Genomic DNA, 19,972 nt, shown 5'->3' on the forward strand with positions numbered 1-19,972 from the left:
ATAGCATAATAAAAAATACATTTAGTCCAACTTCCAAAGTCCCCATGGTCTATAGCAGTCTCGACAATGTTGAAAGTCCTAAGTTCTGAGTCTCTTCTGACATTCATCCAATCACGAACTATGATCCCCAAAGCAAGACAGGAAACCAGCTGGGAAACTCTGCATCTCCAAGTCTGATGTCAAAGCAGTCTTCAGATCTCCAACTCCTTTTCATCTCCTTGATTGCAACAAACTTCTTTTCCTAGGCTGGTTCTACTTCCTGTTGCAGTTTTCTGTGACAGATATCCCATGGCTCTGGCATCTCGAACATCTTGGGTCTCCAAGGCAACTTCAATGTCTGGGATCCACACATGATCTTCTGGGCTCTTTCAAAGGGCTTGCATCATCATTTCTCCAGTTCTGCCCTCTGTAAAACTCTAGGCTCTAGTTGACTCTACCCCACTGCTGCTGCTGTTCATCCTATGGTACTGGCATCTCCAGTACACTGGGGTCTTCTGCTGCAACTAGGCTTCACCAATAGCCTCTCAATAGGCTCTCTTTATGGTGCCAAGCCAAACTTCTTTGCATGACCCTTCAGTACTGGGCTGTCAACTGAAACTGAGGCTGCACCTTCACCTAGCCTCTCACAGTGCCAAGCCTCAGCTGTTCTCCATGACCCCTTCATACCTTCAAAACCAGTACCACCCGGGTGATTCTTACACATTACCAAGTCCAGCTGCAGCACAAGGTACAACCTTGGCTATCTCTGGAACACAGCTTCTTTGTGCTCTCAGAAAATTTCACCTCAGTGATACTGGTCTCTTATTAATCACCGCTAATTTCTTAGATCCAGCTAACCAATGTGAATTGTCAAGTAGTCCCTTTTATTTTTGACTCTAAAGCCAGAGTCACGTGGCTGAAGCTGCCGAATTCTGCTCCTTGCTGGAGGGAGCCCCCTTGTTTTATTATCAGCTTTCTGTTTTCCAACTCCTTCATTGCCTAAACTTGGCTGTCCTGGAACTTACTCTGTAGACTGACCTTAAACTCAGATCTCCATGGCTGTTTCCTGAATGCTGGGATTAAAGGGTGTGTACTCCTAGATTTAAGCTTTTCTTCACCAAGAACTTGCTCTGTCCTAGGCTGGTCTTGAACTCAGAGATCTGCTTGCCTTTATCTCCTGGGATTAAAGGTGTGTACCACCATGCCTGGGCCTAAACTTTTCATGGCCACTGTTCCTCAAGATCTGGATCAACAGCCTAAGTCTTCCAGCATCAAGATCTGGATCACAGGTGTGCCCTCCATTTCTGGATTGTATTTCATTCCAGATTAAAAGTCCAAACTAGTTCTTATTCATCTACAAATACAAACAATAAGCTTCAGTGGGTAGAATATTACCCTGAGATCAACACTACCTTTATCTCCTTGAACACAGGATTCAGCTCCATTTTACTTCCTGGTGTCCCTTTATTATTACCATATATTTCATACTTTTCCTTTCTAAGCTTGCTCCTTTTCATCAAAATGTTCTCTTCATAAGAGTTAATTTTAGTAAGCACACAACAGAATTTATACCAGGCTGTTTTGAGACTTTGTCAAAGTAACTAATCTAAATCTCTTCATTTTAGTCTCAGGCAGACCTTTGAACAATGGTAAAAAGGCAGCCATGTTCTTCATCCAAATATCACAAAAACAGTGTGTAGATGACATAATAACATTCTTTTCCATTGAAACTTCTTGGGACAGCAGGCCTACACAGTTCAAATTACCCTCAGCACTACCATCTTCCATATTCCTAATAGGATTTCCAAATCCAAAGTCCCAAAATCTACATTCTTCTAAACAAAGATATGGTTAGGCCTATCACAGCAATATCCCAGTCCCTGGTACCAACTTCTAAGTTAGGGTTTTACTGCTGTGAACAGACACCATGACCAAGGCAACTCTCTAATTAGGGTTGGCTTACAACCTCAGAGGTTCAGTCCTTTTTCATCAAGGCAGGAGCATGGCAGTATCCAGGCAGAGATGGTGTAGGAAGAGCTAAGAATTCTACAACTTGTTCTGAAGGCAAACAGGAAAAGCCTGGCTTCCAAGGAGCTAGGATGAGGATCTTAAAGCCCAAGCACACAATGACATACTTTCTCTAAGTCCACACCTCCTAATAGTGCCACTCCCTGGGCCAAGCATATTCAAACCATCCCAGTGCCCAAGATGATCAGAAAGAGGTCTCAGAACCCGTCAAGATGGATTTACAGGCAGCTATGTGTTGCCAATGTGAGTGCTGGGGACTAAACTCAAGTCCTTTGCAAAAGCAGCAAAGTCTCTAACAGCGGAGTTGAAGGGGGAGGTGCTGATTCCCTAACTGGTTCTTGATTGTGTCAATAAAGAAGGTAGGAGCCAATTGCTGGGCAAAGGTTAAAGGTTCGACTTCCAGGTCCCAAGAGGAAAAAGAGATTGGAGGAAAGGGAAGTGGCCTTTACAGCCAAGCTTTGGAAATGTAGCAGTCATGTAAGATCTTTGGGGAACAAGAACCAGCAGCCTCCACTACCATGGTTAACCAAGTAGGTCAGCTGAAGCTGGCTGATATAGGTTAGCTAATAAGTTTAGGAGATCTGCACCCAACAATTGTGCTATCTGGCAAATTCTAAGATAATAAAGCTGTCTGAATGTTTCTCTTCTGAGGAGCAAAGGTGGGGGGGGGGGGGAGAGAAAAGCCTAGCGGTAGCTGGTGGCTTGCTGGAAGGAATGAAAGAGAAGCTGAGGGAGCCAGTGGAGTGGACAGCACCTCCTGCTTTTCCTGGGTTGGGGGATGGTTGTGTTTGATCTTGGGCTAAGCTGGATGGAGCAAAGGGAACTGGGAAGGTCAGAGGGAGGCTGAGCTCCCAGGAAAGGAAGAATTGTGTTTTTAAAGTTACACACAACACTGAGTATCTCTACAGACCCTATTTTTTATCTTTAAAAAAAAAAAAAAAAAAAAAACTTGCCTCTTTGTTTAAAGTACTGTATTCTTCGAATGGTAATTGAAAATTTCAGTTTCTTTTGTCCCCAATTACTAAGGAACTAAAGTCAGTAAGACTTCCATTAGTTTCTCATCACTATCAATATTAGCACTGAAAAGAGAGACCACTGAGAAAAGAGATCAGAAAATCTTAGGAGCTGGGAGGGAGAGGAGCTATGGTATTTATAACCTATGTTCCTGTAGGACACCTTTCACAGCATCATCACAACACAGTCATTGGGCCTAAAGCAGAGACCCCAGGGCTTAGTATACTATTTGAGGCAAGTGGACAATGCCACCTGACAGAACTGGTAAGGTTGAAGCAGGTTCAAAATGCTAGTATATCTCATAGTTGAGGACAGCAGGCACTACAACCAGTTCCCAGCCAGGCTCTACCTATCCTGAAACATGTAACCATGATGCCCCACTAAGAGACCATGACAACTGATCACACAGCATAAAACCTAGAGTTCTCCATGCTACTGAGGTTATCTAGATAGGCTCTGAGTGTTTAGCCAATGAGCTTCCCTTCCTGGGCATCTCTTCCTGGTTCACCCTGAGTAAGATGTGTACATTTACCTCCACCATAAATAAAGCAGTTTGAACAAGCCAAGACCATCTCCTTCATCAAAGATAGCCACTGGAGCTGGGCGTGGTGGCGCATGCCTTTAATCCCAGCACTCGGGAGGCAGAGGCAGGCGGATTTCTGAGTTCGAGGCCAGCCTGATCTACAGAGTGAGTTCCAGGACAGCCAGAGCTACACAGAGAAACCCTGTCTCGAAAAACCAAAAAAAAAAAAAAAAAAAAAAAAAAGACAGCCACTGGAGGTGCAGCTTCATGAAGAGGCATACCTAAATCTTCTGGGGAAGGCCTCTTTTCCAGCCCCTTTATACTTTCAGCACTCATTTGGAACTGCCTGGTGCACAGAAGTGCGGGCCTGCAGAACCCCTGTTCCTAGAGCAGTGTCTGTGTCACAAGAAGCTGGAAACTACTATTCTCAAATCCTCACAGTTCCCAGTGGTGTCTGGAATAAAGCACAGGAGATTGGGAACCACAACATCCATCCCAGATCTTGCTGTTTCTCACCCTGAGGAACTTGGACTGGGACTGAGCACCATATTGGCAACATTCCAGCAACCCATCAGCTAGGCAGAAATGTAGATTGACATACAATTACTGGGAGAAAGCTCTTTCCCACAGTGGGATGACTGCAATCTCTGCAGAAGCTTCTGCCCACTATCTGTTCTCTGGAGAGGACTACACCCTCTTGTTTGAAATATATTTAGTTAGGTTTTCTAATTCCTCAAACGTTCATTGGATACATTACCCAGAGCTCTTGCCATTCTGTCTTGTGCAGGGACCATGGTCAAACCATCTCTTTATCTAGTTCCATGCATCTGTAAATGTTCATCACATTTGCCCTTTTCACAGCAGTATCATACAATTCACCTTAAGTTTTGTAGCTTTGAAAATTAAAAAAAGACCTATTTGAGCAATAATTCTCAAGCCTGAAGACCTGATAATCACATGATAGAGGACAGGATCTAACTCACAAATTGTCCTCTGAACCTCCACATGTATGTACACTGAGGCACATGCATACCCCATACATACAGACATACACAATAAATAAATGTAATTTTTATCTTAAAAGAATCTTATTCCCATCAGAAAAGTGATGTTTTTGTCAAGTCACACTGCAGAATTTAAATGTCTGGCAAGTAAATTTCATTTTTATGGCATACCAATTCACTCTGAGCCAGAAGGTCTGTGTAAATACCCTTACATTTCTGTTACACCTTCCTACTGCTTTCATACTTTCTACTTGGCTCCATCTTGATTTTATTAGCTACACTTTCTTTGATGCTACATATTAAACACTTAACTAATTCTCCCTGTTTGATTAGTGTCTGCAAATCTTTGGCAAGCATACTTACTGTCATTTAAGATCTAGATCTACAGGCCTTTATAACAGCAGAGTTTACACACAGTATATATAATCTCAATCAAACTCAACAGCAAACTATGTCACCGACTAGCAAATAAACCAAGACAGAAGCAACACCCTTAGTAATAGGTTGATTTCTACAAATTCTCAGGAAAAAAGAACAAGTGACTAATAATGAAAAAAGAAACAAACAATAATCAGGTGACAGAAAATGAAAGACTAAGTTACCCTTTGCATTTGCATGTGGGAGAAAAGATCTGAGACCTCAATTAAGAAAATAATGAGCAGGGCGGTGGTGGCACACGCCTTTAATCCCAGCACTCGGGAGGCAGAGGTAGGCAGATTTCTGAGTTCGAGGCCAGCCTGGTCTACACAGCAAATTCCAGGACAGCCAGAACTACAAAACATCTGAGCCTACCCTCAGTAGCAGATGAGAAATTTACATCTCATATGTTTTTCACTGTAAAATCAAGTAACAAACCCTTTCTCAAAAAAACTTAGGAAGGAAGGAAGGAAGGAAGGAAAGAAGGGAGAGAGGGAGGGAAGGAGGGAAGAAGAAGATTTAACTACACAATGACTCAGTAGTTAAGAGCACTTGTTCTTTCAGAGGATCCAGTTTTGATTCTGGCACTCACATAATGTCTCACAACCATCTGTAATTCCCAGGGGATCCTATGCCTCTTCTGGCCTTCACAGGCACTGGGCATGCAAATGGTACACAGACATACAACCAAACAAGAACACTCACACACAAAATATAATTAAATAAAATTTTAAAAATATTAACTACATCTATCTTTTCTTTGGCACACGGATATTCATGGAAGCATTATTACTAGTAACAGAAGTATTGCCATTTGTTAGCTTATTAGTAAGAACTTATATTTTGTTCATGGTTGTTGATTTTCCAGATACAGTCAGGGTCAGGAGCAATAATTCAATCTCCAAGGAAAAGTAGGAAATATTATACAGGGTAGTGAATGACTTAAACTCAAACTCAAAGCATGGTTGCTGGTCCATAACATTAGGATCTAATGGGAATGTGATAGAAATACAAATTCTTAAGGCCCATTCCAAACTCAAGAAACCCTGAATTTGAGTTTTTAACACTGGAGTTCACAGAGTACTGTTTGAGAGACTTCTAGAAATTATTTTCTCTTCAATTATATTGAAATCACTTTCTAAGCAGAAAACTATTTTGCCCTCCATTGCCTGCATTAAATGCTATTAGCTATGATAAGTACAGATGAGACAAACATTTTACAAACATATGGTGATATGAGGCTGCTGCAAAGCCAGCATGGAGCTGGGACAAGAATAAAAGGCAAAATACAATATCTAAATCTTATACATTACACTAGTTCTGAATTACCTGTCTTCTTGCATCTGTCTTATGAGATCACTAATTCTTCACTGATTCAATCAATAACTGAATTTAGTTTGCTGTGGCCGTTTACTACTGAGTTTGTCCTAAGTGGTACACTCCTACTGATGGAATTCAATAGAACAGCATAATACAGTATACAGCTGTTTAAAAAGACAATTTGTCAGTAGTAATCTATCTTAATTAAAACAAAATAAAAGAAAAACAACAACAAAAACCCAACAACCCTCAAAAGGTCAAAGTGTTTGAGTAAGTGGGCTTCTGAGGGTTTTTTTTTTTTAAAGGTAAAATATAATACAGATGTGTGTATGTATATAAAATATATGGAAGATACAAATACTGGTTTAAAATTGTGTTGTGAATCAGAGATTAAAGGAAGGTGTTGCCAGGCAGTGGTGGTGCTCACCTTTAATCCTATCACTTGGGAAACAGAGGCAGGGGGATTTCTGAGTTCAAGGCCAGGCTCGTCTACAGAGTGAGTTCCAGGACAGCCAGGATTACACAGAAAAACCCTGTCCTGAAAAAACAAAAACAAAAACAAAAACAAAACAGGAAGGTGTCATTTCTGAATGGTTTCAAAATTTTGGTATACCTACTCAAATCAAAGTTAGAAGTAAAAAAAAAAAAAAAGAATAAGCAGCATGATGGCTTAGCACGTAGAGGTACTTGCCAATAAGCCTAATGACCTGAGTTTAATACCCAGAACTCACATGGTAAAAGGAAAGAACCAACTCCTGCAGGCTGTCTTTTGCCCTCCAGACAGATGCACATGCTCTACTCCAGACTTAGTTAAAGAAAGTGTAGTTTAAGAAAACATTCACACCAGGGGGTTGGAGAAAGGCAACAGTTAGGAGCATTTGCTGCTTTCCCAGGGACCCAAGTTTAGTCCCCAATACTCACATTAGGTGGCTCACAACTGTTCATAACTCTAGCTCCAGAGGACTGGATAAGACACTGTCTTCTGGACTTTGAGGATACCCATACAGAGACACAGACATACACATATAAATTTATTAGTATCATTTTAAATTTATATCTCAAAACCATTTTGGGGACTAGGGATGTAGAGCAGATGAGAGAGTACATGTCTTTCTTGCATGCACAAAGTTCTGGGTTCCTTCCCTAGCACCACTAAGCCATGTGTGGTGGGGCAGGCCTGTAATCCCATACTAGGGAAGTAGAGGCAGGAGTTCAGGATTTCAAAGTCATCCTCTACTATATGGGGAGTTTGAGCCCAGCCAGGATGACATGAGATATCTTGTCTTAAAAAAAATTCAAAACAAAACAAAAGTCAAACAAAGGGCTCAGTGGTTAAGAGCATCGGCTGCTTTTGCAGAGGACTTGGGTCTGGTTCCTAATACTCACAGGGTGGTTCATAAGACTCTGTTACTCCAGTTCCAGCGGAGCTGCTGCCCTTTTCAAACCAGGGGGCTGAAGAAATGACACAGCAGTTAAAAGTACTTGCTTTCTCAGGGGACCCAAGGTGACTTCTGTGGGGAATAGGCATCTCTATATATAAAATAATTGTATTAAAAAATTAAACAAAACCACTTTAGGAATTATATTATGCATTACAAAGACCTGTCAAGGAGATTCTTAAATATTATTGTCTAAATACCATCATCTGGCATACTGTCTTGACTATAATGTCTTGCTGCTGATTTGAAATGCCACAAGATCACTCTCATCAACTGCCAATGCACAGAAGAATCTTAAACAGGAGAGAATAAACTTTGGTGATCTTAATCTCCCTGCACAATCACGTCTGTCAGGAAGCTGCTCAATTGCTTCCTGTTTTCCCCACAATGTCTGTAAAAGGAACTTAAAACAACCCTCCCTGGGCTTTCTGAAACCCACTGCATTATGACAGTACTAGCCAAAGTTTACAAACGAGTTTTGGCCTCAATCTGCTACTGCATATCCACTAGAACATAAACTCTAATAAGACACAAATTTTTACACATTAGATCTTAAAAACCTAGAACAGAACCACCAGATATTAGAGTACTCAACAGTACCTTTAAATAAATAAATGAAGAAAAAGTAGTCTTCCATAGAGGCTTATACCAAGTTGGATCTAGCCACCCCTGTCCACTCTCCTTATCTGACTAAAGGAGCCACATACACTGGATACTTGAGAATAAACAGGAATTACACAAAAAACTTTCCTAAGCCCCTTTGAAAAATCAAGACTAGAATTTCATGTGTCATTCCAGCCAGCCTATAACCTAGGGAGAAAGGACTGCTGACAGCCAACAGCCTCCTAGCCAATTCTTGGTTCTATTATTTTTCACAATACTTGCCAAATCAATATAAAACTCAGGTTCCATTTCCAGCACCCACATCATAGCTGAAAATCATCTATAATGTCCCAGGTGAATCCAATGCCCTCTTTTGGCCACCATGGACACTGCACACCTGTGACATGCAGATGAAACACCCATACACTAATAAATAAAATAAAATAAAATAAAATAAAATAAAAATTCAGTTAACAAGGAGGAGAATGTGGTTAAGAGTTAGGGACATTGGGCCCTTCTGTTTGCTTTAATAGAGTCACAGGCTCTAGTATTTTTATACATAGAAATACTTAGTGACAACATGGTGTCAAAGACTTTGCATGCTGCATCAACTCCTTTCTCCATCATCTGAGAGAGTCTGGGAGTGACAACTTTCCAGGAGCAAATAAGCACACCCAACAACCACACCATGGCTTCTAGGATTTATAGGACTGGACTAGAAAACCTACAGGCTGAGTCTTGGACATCTCACACTGTAGGAAAATGAGAAATGAAACACATATATACAACAGTGGGACATGTAAAGAAGCTGAGCAAAAGAGCTCCTGGAGCTTGAACAGTCTGACAAACAAAAATAAGTGAACTTTTCACTCCTAAGTGACCTGGGCATACTGACTTTTTCCCAGGCAGGTAATACAGATTAACATCAACACTGAATTGCTACAGTCTTGACAGCTGGTAAGAATAATATTCTAGGTGTTTGGAAAGATGACTACGTGGTTAAGAGCACTTAGTAGAAGACTCACATCCAACTGCCTGTAACTCTCGCTTCAGAGAATCTGATGCCTACTTCTGGCCTCCACAGGTAAATGCACTCAAATGGACATACCCAAACCCAAACACATACACATACACAAGTTTTTCTAAAAAATTATGTTTAACCTCTGTGATCTTCCTTCCAAAGCCACATTACACACCTGTCTAACTATGACAGAAACAGACAAACCCTAATTGAAAGGCATGCTACAAAAACATCTGAGCAGTCATTTCAAAAGTATAAGAAATGACTGGGAAATTATCCCAAGCAAAAGAAGAGGGGAGATGGAAAAACTACTGAGTGTAATGAGGTATCCTTGGTGGGATCTAGGGATTGGAAAGGGGCATTAGGAAAAGGGCTGGAAAGAGAGAATTTAATAATAATCTATTAATATTGATTCATTAAATGTAACAAAAGCACATTAATGTAAGATGCTGAGGCCGGGCGTGGTGGTGCACGCCTTTAATCCCAGCACTCAGGAGGCAGAGGCAGGCGGATTTCTGAGTTCGAGGCCTGCCTGGTCTACAAAGTGAGTGCTAGGACAGCCAGGGCTACACAGAGAAACCCTGTCTCAAAAAAAACCAAAAAAAAAAAACAAAAAAACAAAAAACAAAAACAAGATGCTGATAAAAGAGAAAACAGTACAAGAGAGTCAAGAATTCTCAGTTCTAGCTTCATAATACTTCTGGAAATCCAATAGTACCCTTAAAATAAGTTTAATTTTAAAGAATTAAAAAAAAAAAACACTTTGTGATGGAATATATGCCTGCTATTTTACTCAGTGGATCTGAGACACAGAAACACAGAGACAGACAGACATGTACACACAGAAGGAGACAAACACATACACAGTCACAAACACACACATACACATACACCAAAAGAAAAGCTATAAATGTTACTTGGTAGTAGAGTGCTTGCCTAGCATGCACAAGGCTCTGGGTGCGATCCCCAGAACCACAAAAGAAAAGAAAAATGCCTAAAATATGATCTTTGCTTTCATGAAGGTCTCAATGTGAAGTAGTGATAGTGCATGAAACAGAATATAAGAAAGCATTAAAGGACAGAAGTGACAGTGGAGAGACATAAAGTCTGCACCTGATCACAGCCAAAAGTCTGAGAAGTGGTAGGAGTATAAAGTGGTAGGAGTATAAAGTGGTAGGAGTATAAAGTGGTAGGAGTATAAAGTGGTAGGAGTATAAAGTGGTAGGAGTATAAAGTGGTAGGAGTATAAAGTGGTAGGAGTATAAAGTGGTAGGAGTATAAAGTGGTAGGAGTATAAAGTGGTAGGAGTTTTAAGCGAAGGCTTCAGGAAGAAGATCAAACTTGAGTTTGCATCATAACATATACTTCAGGGCACCAAAGTGAAGAAGTGATAAACAGAAACATATATAAGAACAATCCATATAGTAAAGTAACTAGAAAAAGGCAAACAGAAATGAAAAAAATAGAAAATGTAAAAACATCTCCCTTTGATAGAAAAACAAACAAAAAGCATCCCTAAAATGTAAAAAGTTGAATGGCAACACAATGGCAATGCTCAAATACTTTAAGAGCCATGTGGCAAAAATAATCATCATGCACCCATTTAACACACAAGTGACTTCTGTAAGATGTGACCAATAGTCAAGGCAAAGAAAGTGACAGCTGTTCCCTAGAGCCATAACAGGAAATACCAAGAGGGAAAGACAGGAAGCAGGTGGCCAAGTTTTTCTCAACTTTTCACAGGACCGGATACATATATTGCTACTTTTTGTCCCATGCATGTCCTTACCTACAAGTCACCTTAATATTCACAGGAAGCTATAAGCATTTATTAATGTGATGTAGACTTAATGTAACAATAGAATTAAAGTCTGAATGAAGCTAGCAATCCATCGGAATTCTCCATTTCCCACACTCTGCTAGAGATTAGGTAACTATTTTTAAAAGCAAAGGGTTTGGAGGCCTGCATATCTGCATAAAAATTCCTTTCTCCTGTTTCTTCCTCCAGTGAAGCTCGGAGTCTCCAAAAACTCTAAATGATTATATATACAAAAAATGCACACTATTTTCTGAGCAGTTTAAAGGGTTGTCAAGTACAGTTTGCACTCTATGTGAGTGATTTTTGTCCACACACCAATGTTGAAGCCTAAGCCTGGAATGAGGTACAACCACCTGCAGGTTCCCTCCCAGGTAAAAAGATCAATCTCACAGAACGAATATTGTAATAGTTACATTTATAACAGCATAGACTACCTGGAAGTCATGAATTTTTTTATCATTAAAGCTGTTCATATATAGGCTAGAAAACCACTCTGAACATTTAAAGAAAGCAACTACGTGAGAATTATTTTTTTTTAACTTGTAAGATTTTATAATAACTAGGCATGGTGGTGAACAGACAGAAGCTCTGAGCTCTTCAAGGCCAGCTTGGTCTACATAGCTCTAGAATAGCAAGGGCTACAGAGAGAAACCCTGACTCAAAAAAAAAAAAAAATCTCAGCCGGGTGTGGTGGTGCATGCCTTTAGTCCCAGCACTCGGGAGGCAGAGGCAGGCAGATTTCTGAGTTCGATGCCAGCCTGGTCTACAGAGTGAGTTCCAGGACAGCCAGAGCTATACAGAGAAACCCTGTCTCAAAAACACAAAAACAAAAAAAATTCTTTAACAAGATTTTTTACAATTGATGGGGAACAGCAATAAACTAGTGGAATATAACAGGATGAAAAGACCCAAAGGTTGGGCCAGTGAAATGGCTTAGTGAATAAAGGTGCTTACTGCTAAGCCTCCTCTGACCTCCACACACATGCCATGCTATACATGGAGTACATACATACATACATACATACAGGCACAAAAGCAAGAAGAGCATGGTGTATGGGGACTTCGATGCAAGGAACATGGTCATTTCTTCACACTTCCACCTGTCAGAAAAGCTCTTCCATCTTTCAGGCCATAATTCAAGTTCTCCCTAGCAAGGCTTCTCTCAGCAACCCTCCACCTAGCCCCTAGTTACTTGTCACACTAGTGTTTTCTTTGTTTTGTTTGTTGTTTGTTTGTTTTTATCATAATCCTCATTAGGGACCTGCAAACTTTTTCTATAGAAATCTAGTTTCAGCTTGCCCCAGGTTTCTAAGTGGCTTGTAAACCAAGATTAGTTTTACATGTTTACATGGTTGAAAGAGGAAAGGACGAGCATTTCATGATATGTGAAAATTCAAACTTCAGGGTCTAAGTTTAACTGGAAAATAGACATGCCAGTTTACTTTCTGTCTGTTGCTGCACATACTGAAACAATAACTGCATGGCTACAACAGAGGCTGTGTGCCTCAAAGCTAAAATATTTACTTTCTTCTTCACAAACAAACAAACAACAAACCCAAAGCGCTTACTGCCTGCTGTCCTCTAGTCACTGAAATGGTCATGCCTGCTTATTTGTTGTCTATGCCTCTGCTCCACACCCAGAATGCAGCTCACTGAGGCAGAAGCCTTGTTCTGTTCCTTTATTATAATCTAAAAAGAATTCTGGGCCAGAGTAAAGGCTCAGTAAATATCTGGTGAATGAGTGAATGGTTCATAAATGTTCTTGGGTTTATGCTTTCTCCTATAGAAAAGGGCTATCATTCCAGTAGAGATGAACCAAACAGTTCAAATTGCTGGTGTTCACCAACTAGTCCAAGACACTGAAACTCCAAGAGGTTTATGCTCATGAAAGACTCAACAACTGAGAGGTGACATAACACTGTCACTGTTTGTGCTTCTGTTTATCTTAAGATGCAAATACTCTGAGAAATCTCATTTCCTATACAGAGTACATGGTACTGATATCCCGTCAAGTCTTTAATAAGCGTCCATAATGACAAGATATCTAGATCATGTGCTAATGAATTTTTAATATCTAGAATTTTCCTATGGGGCTCATCAACTATCTAGTCTGTAAGCAGATGAGAATTCTTTAGAAATTAAAAGGTTACCACCCACAAACCAGAAGCAGCTTTTTAATCTTTCTCTACTAGCCAGAGAGTGGGTGTGTAAGTTCAAAAAACACAACCAATTCTGTTGGTGGAGGGCAAGGTACTGTTGATCTAAAATCCCACCTCTAAGTATCTCTGTTACGAGACACTGATAAAACTACCACCCACTCACAATTTCAGTCTCAATCTGTAAATGAAAGTTGGGGGGTAAGACCCCAGGTCCTGGAGGATTTTATATCTTACCATTTCTATTAAGGTTTTCCTCCAAGCTTTGTGACAATTTCTTTATGCAAATTCTATACACTCAAAGACAAAGGTTTAGTTTAATTTCTAAAATTTAAGATACAGGACAGGGAGAGGAACAAATCAAACTTGTGCTATATTCTAAAGTTGTTACCTGCTTTTTCAATCTTGGGGTTTTTACTGTGTTTGTTTTCTTTCTATTTTTCTTTTTTCCTTAAAAGAAAAGCCAATTTAGGAATTCCAGGGACGCATGTGCACATGGATCTTTTGACAACTATGTCAGGCTATGACAACAACCATTTTAGAAGGGGTGCATGGTAGTCGTTTTTTTTTTTTTTCCAATAAAACCTAAGCCTGGACATTGGTTATGATCTATGAAGACTAAGGTAAAACGTGACACCAGAGCACAGAGAGATATTCTCCAAGAGCTCAAGTGGGCTACCTCCAGAAGCCCCAGCAGCAGATCCAGTAGGGGAACCTCCATCAACGCTGTCCAGGGATGGAGTGGGACAGACACTGAATCACTGGACCAACACCGTCCACACTTTGGCTGAGGCTGAAATCTCAGGTTTTGTAGCGAAATGCATCTCACTGCGGGCCCCCTGCTCTCCACAAAAAGGGTTAATAAAGGGCATCCTAACCACCTAGACTCCCATCTCACCTATTCTTCGCAGGACAGCGGGTTTCCTCCTCCAAGTTAAACCACGAGTTCAAAATCAAAACAAAAGGTGCAAGACTGGTTTCAGGTGGCAAGGGCTGACTTTCGGTGGCCAACTTATGGGTACCGCAGGGCCGGACGAGGGAGGACTCTCAGACCTCGGCTAGCCAGGAGGCCTTGGGCCTGGGCGCGAGTCCTCACACGCCCCTCGCTCAGCTCTGCCCAAAGGAGAGCGGGGGAGAGTGCCCGAGCGGGGGCGGGGGCGGGGGTTGTCCCAATGACAGGCAGAAGGCCCGGAGACGCGGGGTCCGGCCGGAGGCCCGGGGCTTCGGCGCCGCCAGAGCGACCAGAGGTCCGATCCGCGCCAGGCCTCGAGGAGGCCCCGCGACCGCGACGGGCCGCGCTAAAGAGATCGCCCGTCCCCACCCACGGCCTGGGCCAGTCCTACTCACCGGTGGAGAGACGACGGACAGCCGGCGTCTCCGCCAGCGCCGCGGCTCGGTCTCCAGCGCCGGCTCCTGCAGCTGCCGCCGCCGCGCCCGGTCCATCCCCACCCCGACCACCCCCCCCTCCCGGCCCGCCCCCCGCGCCGCCTCAGCCGCTGCCGCCGCCGCCTCCGCCGCCGCTGCCACGGCCCCGGCGCGCGAGCGCGAACCAGCGCGAGGGAACGACAGCTAGAACGAGAACGCGCACCCCGTCGCCACAGCCGCCCACAACCTCCGCCTCCCGCCGACAGCGCATGCGCAAGGCGGTGCCGAGCGGGACCGCGCACGCCGTGGGGGCGTGACCCGACCCAGAGGTGTAGCCACGCCTCAGGCCCACCCCCCCACGCGGGCGCAGGTCAAGTAAGCGGAGGCGCTGCAGGTGGTGCGGCATCCTCCGCCAGAGTTTTTCCTGACCGTTCCTGCAGTTCAGACGCTGAAGCATTTCAGCATCTCGGCTCTTCGACTCCTCGGCTTGTCGTTCTTTAGCCTCTCAACCCCTCGGACCGTGGGCTCTTCAGCTTCTCGGCTCTTCCACCTCTGGACCCCACGTATCCTCAGCCCCTTTCTCTGCTTTTCGGGTGCCCTCAGAGCCTCAGTAACTCAGGCCAGCTGTCCTGCTAAACAGGCTAAAGCTAATTTCTGGGACCCACTCCTCCGAGTCGCACAATTCTCTCTACCTTGACTCCCAGGGCCTTCCAACTAGGGACTGGCTTTAGGTCAATGACAAAACCCCTAGTAGCTCATCTCTTTAATTATCGGGATGTCTCTAACTCAGTCGTCCGTCACTAAGATGGCAAAGCTTCTTCCGGTATTGGAGGATCTGTGAGTGGAAAACGGTAATAAACAGAGTCCATTGGCTCGTGAAGTTTGAAAGCTGATGGAGACCAAATGGGCGAAATGTAGTTGGGGATGATGGAGCTACAGTCCAATTTAACAATCCTTAAGTTGCAAAGAGTGCACTGGGGTGAGGACACGGCCTGGCCAGAAGGGGAGCTAAGGGGCTACTGGTCAGGGTGCTGCAGTCAGGACCTAGACTGCACGTGAAAAGAGGTAGATAAAAAAGGTTTGGGACTTCTGAGAGTTTCAGGAAGCCTTTGAGCTTTTCTTCAGCCGTGGTTGCAGGGCTAGGAACTTGATTATTATGTCTGATTTTAAATTATTATGCAGCCATGTGAAAAGTGGCCTGGGTGAGGGAGGTCATTCAGGAAGCAACTGGCAAGATGGTGAAAGCAAGGACGCAGTGTGCTCATAGAGAAAAACATTGGGAGTAAAATGGATATACATTTTGATAAATTAAAGGAAAGGTGAAGGAGAAGGAGGTGGCAGGGTTGACTCAGATTGGAGGGTGGTGAGGATGAGCTTGCACATGTAAGGGGCAGCATGAATAAAGCCACCAAGGAAAATGATCAGAAAATGAAGGCTAAGCATGTATGCCATTGTAAAAAATAATAATAATAAGCTGATTTTAAAAAATGGGTGATAAACCTAAAGATAAGACTGAAAAGAAAGAAGAAAATACAGAAAAGTCTTTGTATCCCTGAGTTAGGCAAAGATTTATTTTAAAGTCATGAACCATGACATTATTTGATAAGTTAAATTTTATCAAAATTCATGTTGTTTATAAACATTTGAGTAATTAAAAAAGCAAATTACTGATGATAAATGAACTCAGAAGTAGAGTATATCCAATGAAAGTCTTGTCTAGTCTAGGAGATGTAAGGCCTTTTCTTTCAGGGCTGAGGATTGAACTGGCCTGCTAAGTAAGTGCTAAACTACACAGTTACCTCCTCTGCCCGAAATAATAGGACAAACAACCCAATAAAACAGTAGGCAAAAAGCTTTGGTAAGTATTTCACAAGATGTAAAAATGGCCATTAACCAACAAAAGGTAACATTTTACTCATCTAGGGATTTGCAGATTCAAACTACAGTATCCACACTGTCATTTGAGTAGCTAAAATTAAAGACTGGTAACCTACCTGTTATACTTCTCTCCTTAGCCATACTTAATTTTTAAAAGCAAAAGAAAAGAAATAAAAAGCTAAATGTCTTAATGAAGAGACACCAAAACAATTCTTTTTTTTTTTTTTGAAAATGTTAGCATTTAATTAACCTCCGGTGTGGCTTTTAAGCCACCAGAACACAGGCATCTCCAACACCCTTAATCTTCTCCTCAGCTCTTCTGCTGAAGAATTTGGCCTTCACGATGACAGGTTGCTTAGGGAGCTTTCCCTTGCCCAGAACTTTGTAGTAGCCTGATCGAACAACATCAATGATGGGAGCAGCTACAGTCCTGTTTTTTGCTGCATTGACCCGCGTCTGCTCGCTGACCAATGTCCACAGTTTATCCAGGTTGACTGTTGGGCAGAAGCTCTGGTTCCTCTTCAAGTGGTAATGCCTCATACCAACTTTCCCAAAGCAACCTGGGTGATATGTGTCAAAGTTGATCCTGCGGTGATGCCTGCCTCCAGCATTCCCGCGGCCGCCTGGGTGCTTGCGGTGCTTACGGATGCGGCCGTGGCTCACGTGGCCTCGGAGTTTCCGGGTCTTCCTCAGTCCGGATGGCATGGCGGTGGCAGAAAGGGAAAAGGGACCAAAACAATTCTAAGAAAAGAAAGTATTTAATTTAGGTTTGCTTACTGTTTCCAAGGTTTAGTACCCTATCAGCAAAGCAGGTAGCAGACAGACTTCCTCCAATAAGGCCACGCCCACTTCAACAAAGACACCTCTGAATCCTTGCCAAGTAGTGCTGCTAACCCTCAAACATTTCACATGCGCAGTACCATTCAGAAACCACTGTTAGCTTGCGTTGGTGGCATATGCCTTTAATCTCAGCATTAAGAAAGCAGAGGCAAGCAGATCTTAGGGAATTTAAGGCCAGTCTAGTTTACTAGTGAGATTTTGTCTAAAAAAAAAAAAAAAGTATAGTCAAAGTTGACTAACAAATGTTATTTAATAATACTTTCTATAGGAAATAAACATGGAGAGACTAAAGACTTAAGTTGTTGCTCACATATGTCAGAACTTTCACTAAATCACTGCAAAATCTGTGAACACTACTCTGGGTAATTTTATAAGAAGATTTTGTTCGAATGTATGAATGTTTGCCTGCACATATGTATGTGCACCCTGTGCATGCCTGGTGCCTGCAGAGGCCAGAAGAGGGCATTATATTTCTTAGAACTGGACTTTAAGATATGTCAAAGACCAGCTTTGACACCTAAAGTAAACTGAGGCAGGCAGCGAGGCATGGCATCAGTGATGGGGTCAGGGCTGAAAACAGCGCTAAAAGGAGCTCATGGGTTGGTCCAGACAGCGACTGATGGAGGCTGCTGCCTGTCACAGCCAGTGATTAGAGAAACTACTCAGCTGACTTCTTTTCTCTGAGGGAACAAAGCTTCATTCACTGAGGCTGTCACTACCTATGGCCAGTGAAAGACTCTGAACTCTTTTAACTCTTAGGGTCTGGTGAAAAAGAAAAGGAGAGAAAATTCACACACACACACACACACACACACACACACACACAGAGACAGAGTGGATGAAGCAAAAGGCAGACTCCAATAACTTCATACATATATGCATGCATGCATGCATGCATGCGTGCAAACCTACAGACAGATAGATGGACAGACATGTATACTCACACACATTGAATAGATGGAGCAAAGCTCCAACAAGCAGGCTCCAAGCATTACACACACACACACACACACACATGCGCACACATTCCTGGTGGGTGGATGGAACAAAGTTCCAAAAAGCAGGCTCCAAACATTTCTCATGTACATACATACACATATACACACATACATGCTGGGTGGAGCAAGCTCTGACACACACTAACACAAGCTTTACACGTATACATATATACAGATTTGATAGATGGAACAAAGTTCCAACAACTTTATTTTTCTACCATAGTTTATATCCTTGCAAAATTTTCAAGCAATATAAAATTATGATGCGATTACATTCTATTTTCTTTCTAGTGACTGACTATGATAAAACAGTATGTTCCCCTATACCTTTAGAAGAAATAACATTATGTAGTGCAGGTAAATAAATTATTCCTAAGGACCCATGTACATTCGTAAAGAAGCAAGTTGTTATAGATCAACAAATGTGAGCAAGCAAGGTAGTTTTCGCAGCCAGCTTCTCTTACTGGCAGGCAGCAGTTTGTGGTTACAAAGAAAGGATTAACTATTTTATTATTTATCTTGGAAGAAGAGAACTAACTCCTAAAAGTTGTATCTGACCTCCCTCTACACATGCAGTCAGCTGTATGCATACACAATAATAATAATAATCAAAAAATAAAAATTGGGGGTGGGGTTGTGCTTCAGAAATGGCTTAGGGATTAAGAGCATGTGTTGCTCTTGCCGAGGATTTGAGTTTAACTCCCAACCCCATGTGGCACTTCACAACCATCTGTAACTTCAGTTCCAGGGAATCTGGCACCTTCTGACCTCTGAGGGCACTGTATGCACATGTTGCAATACATACACGCAGGCAAAACCACTCAAAGGCAAAACACTACAAAAACCCTGTGAAAAACTATTTCCATAGAGTCAAGAAATTTACCATATGCTTATAATTCTGAATTTCTAACTATTATGCAAGTTTTTCCTCTCCCACCTCAGAGTCTACAGATGCACACCCCATGTGCCCGGTACATCTTCCTCTCTAATAGGTAACCTGAGGCCTCACCTTAAATGTCTCTTCTTCAGAGAACTTTTTGCTGACCCACAGTGCAGGTCAGCTTCTTCCACGAAGTACTCTCAAAACATCCCTGAACTTCCCCCTTTCTGGGTCCAGCAAACATGTAACTTCCCCCTTCAACATCTCTGGATGGTGAACTCTAGAAACCTGGGGAACTTTCAGCTGTTGTGAACCCCCTAGCCCTCTGCAGATCCCGGCAGGGAATTACCAAATGAATGAATGATGAATCTATCCTATTTAAATAGCTCTTTACATTTGGCTGAGTATTTAATAAAATAAAATAAAAATAAATTATGTGTCTATGCTGATACCTTTAGGGACCAGAAGAGGGCAGCAGGTACCCCCAGAACTGGAGGTACAGGCAGTGTAAGCCTACCCAATCATCTAGAGCAAACAGCATTCTAAACTACTAAGCCGTTTCTCCAGCCCCTCCCCTTTCTTTTTTAGCTCAGTTTTCTGTCATCTCATTTGCACCACCAAGGTCTTAAGTATGCCTATTTAGCTTCTTTCAGACCTGACAATGCATTTCAGGACCTCTTGCCTCTAG

At 42.3% G+C, this 19,972-nt stretch overlaps 1 protein-coding gene and 1 pseudogene across 6 annotated transcripts in view; both read right to left on the reverse strand.

The window, feature by feature from the left end:
* The window catches only part of Tmcc1 (transmembrane and coiled coil domains 1), a 174,911-nt gene extending 159,977 nt beyond the window's left edge, over positions 1–14,934 (reverse strand). For 2 of the 6 annotated variants that reach the window (XM_006506309.2, XM_006506308.3), the window contains exon 1: positions 14,671–14,934. The gene's annotated coding sequence lies outside the window, so the exon portion shown is untranslated. Of the gene's footprint in view, positions 1–14,221; positions 14,627–14,670 lie in introns of those variants that run through there. The other 4 variants (XM_030255484.1, XM_030255486.1, XM_030255485.1 and 1 more) reach the window with 3 other exon arrangements.
* Positions 14,935–16,779: 1,845 nt separating this feature from the next.
* On the reverse strand, positions 16,780–19,481 carry Gm8213 (annotated as a pseudogene).
* Positions 19,482–19,972: the final 491 nt, after the last annotated feature.

Source organism: Mus musculus, chromosome 6, assembly GCF_000001635.26.
Source record: "Mus musculus strain C57BL/6J chromosome 6, GRCm38.p6 C57BL/6J".
Lineage (NCBI taxonomy): Eukaryota > Metazoa > Chordata > Mammalia > Rodentia > Muridae > Mus > Mus musculus.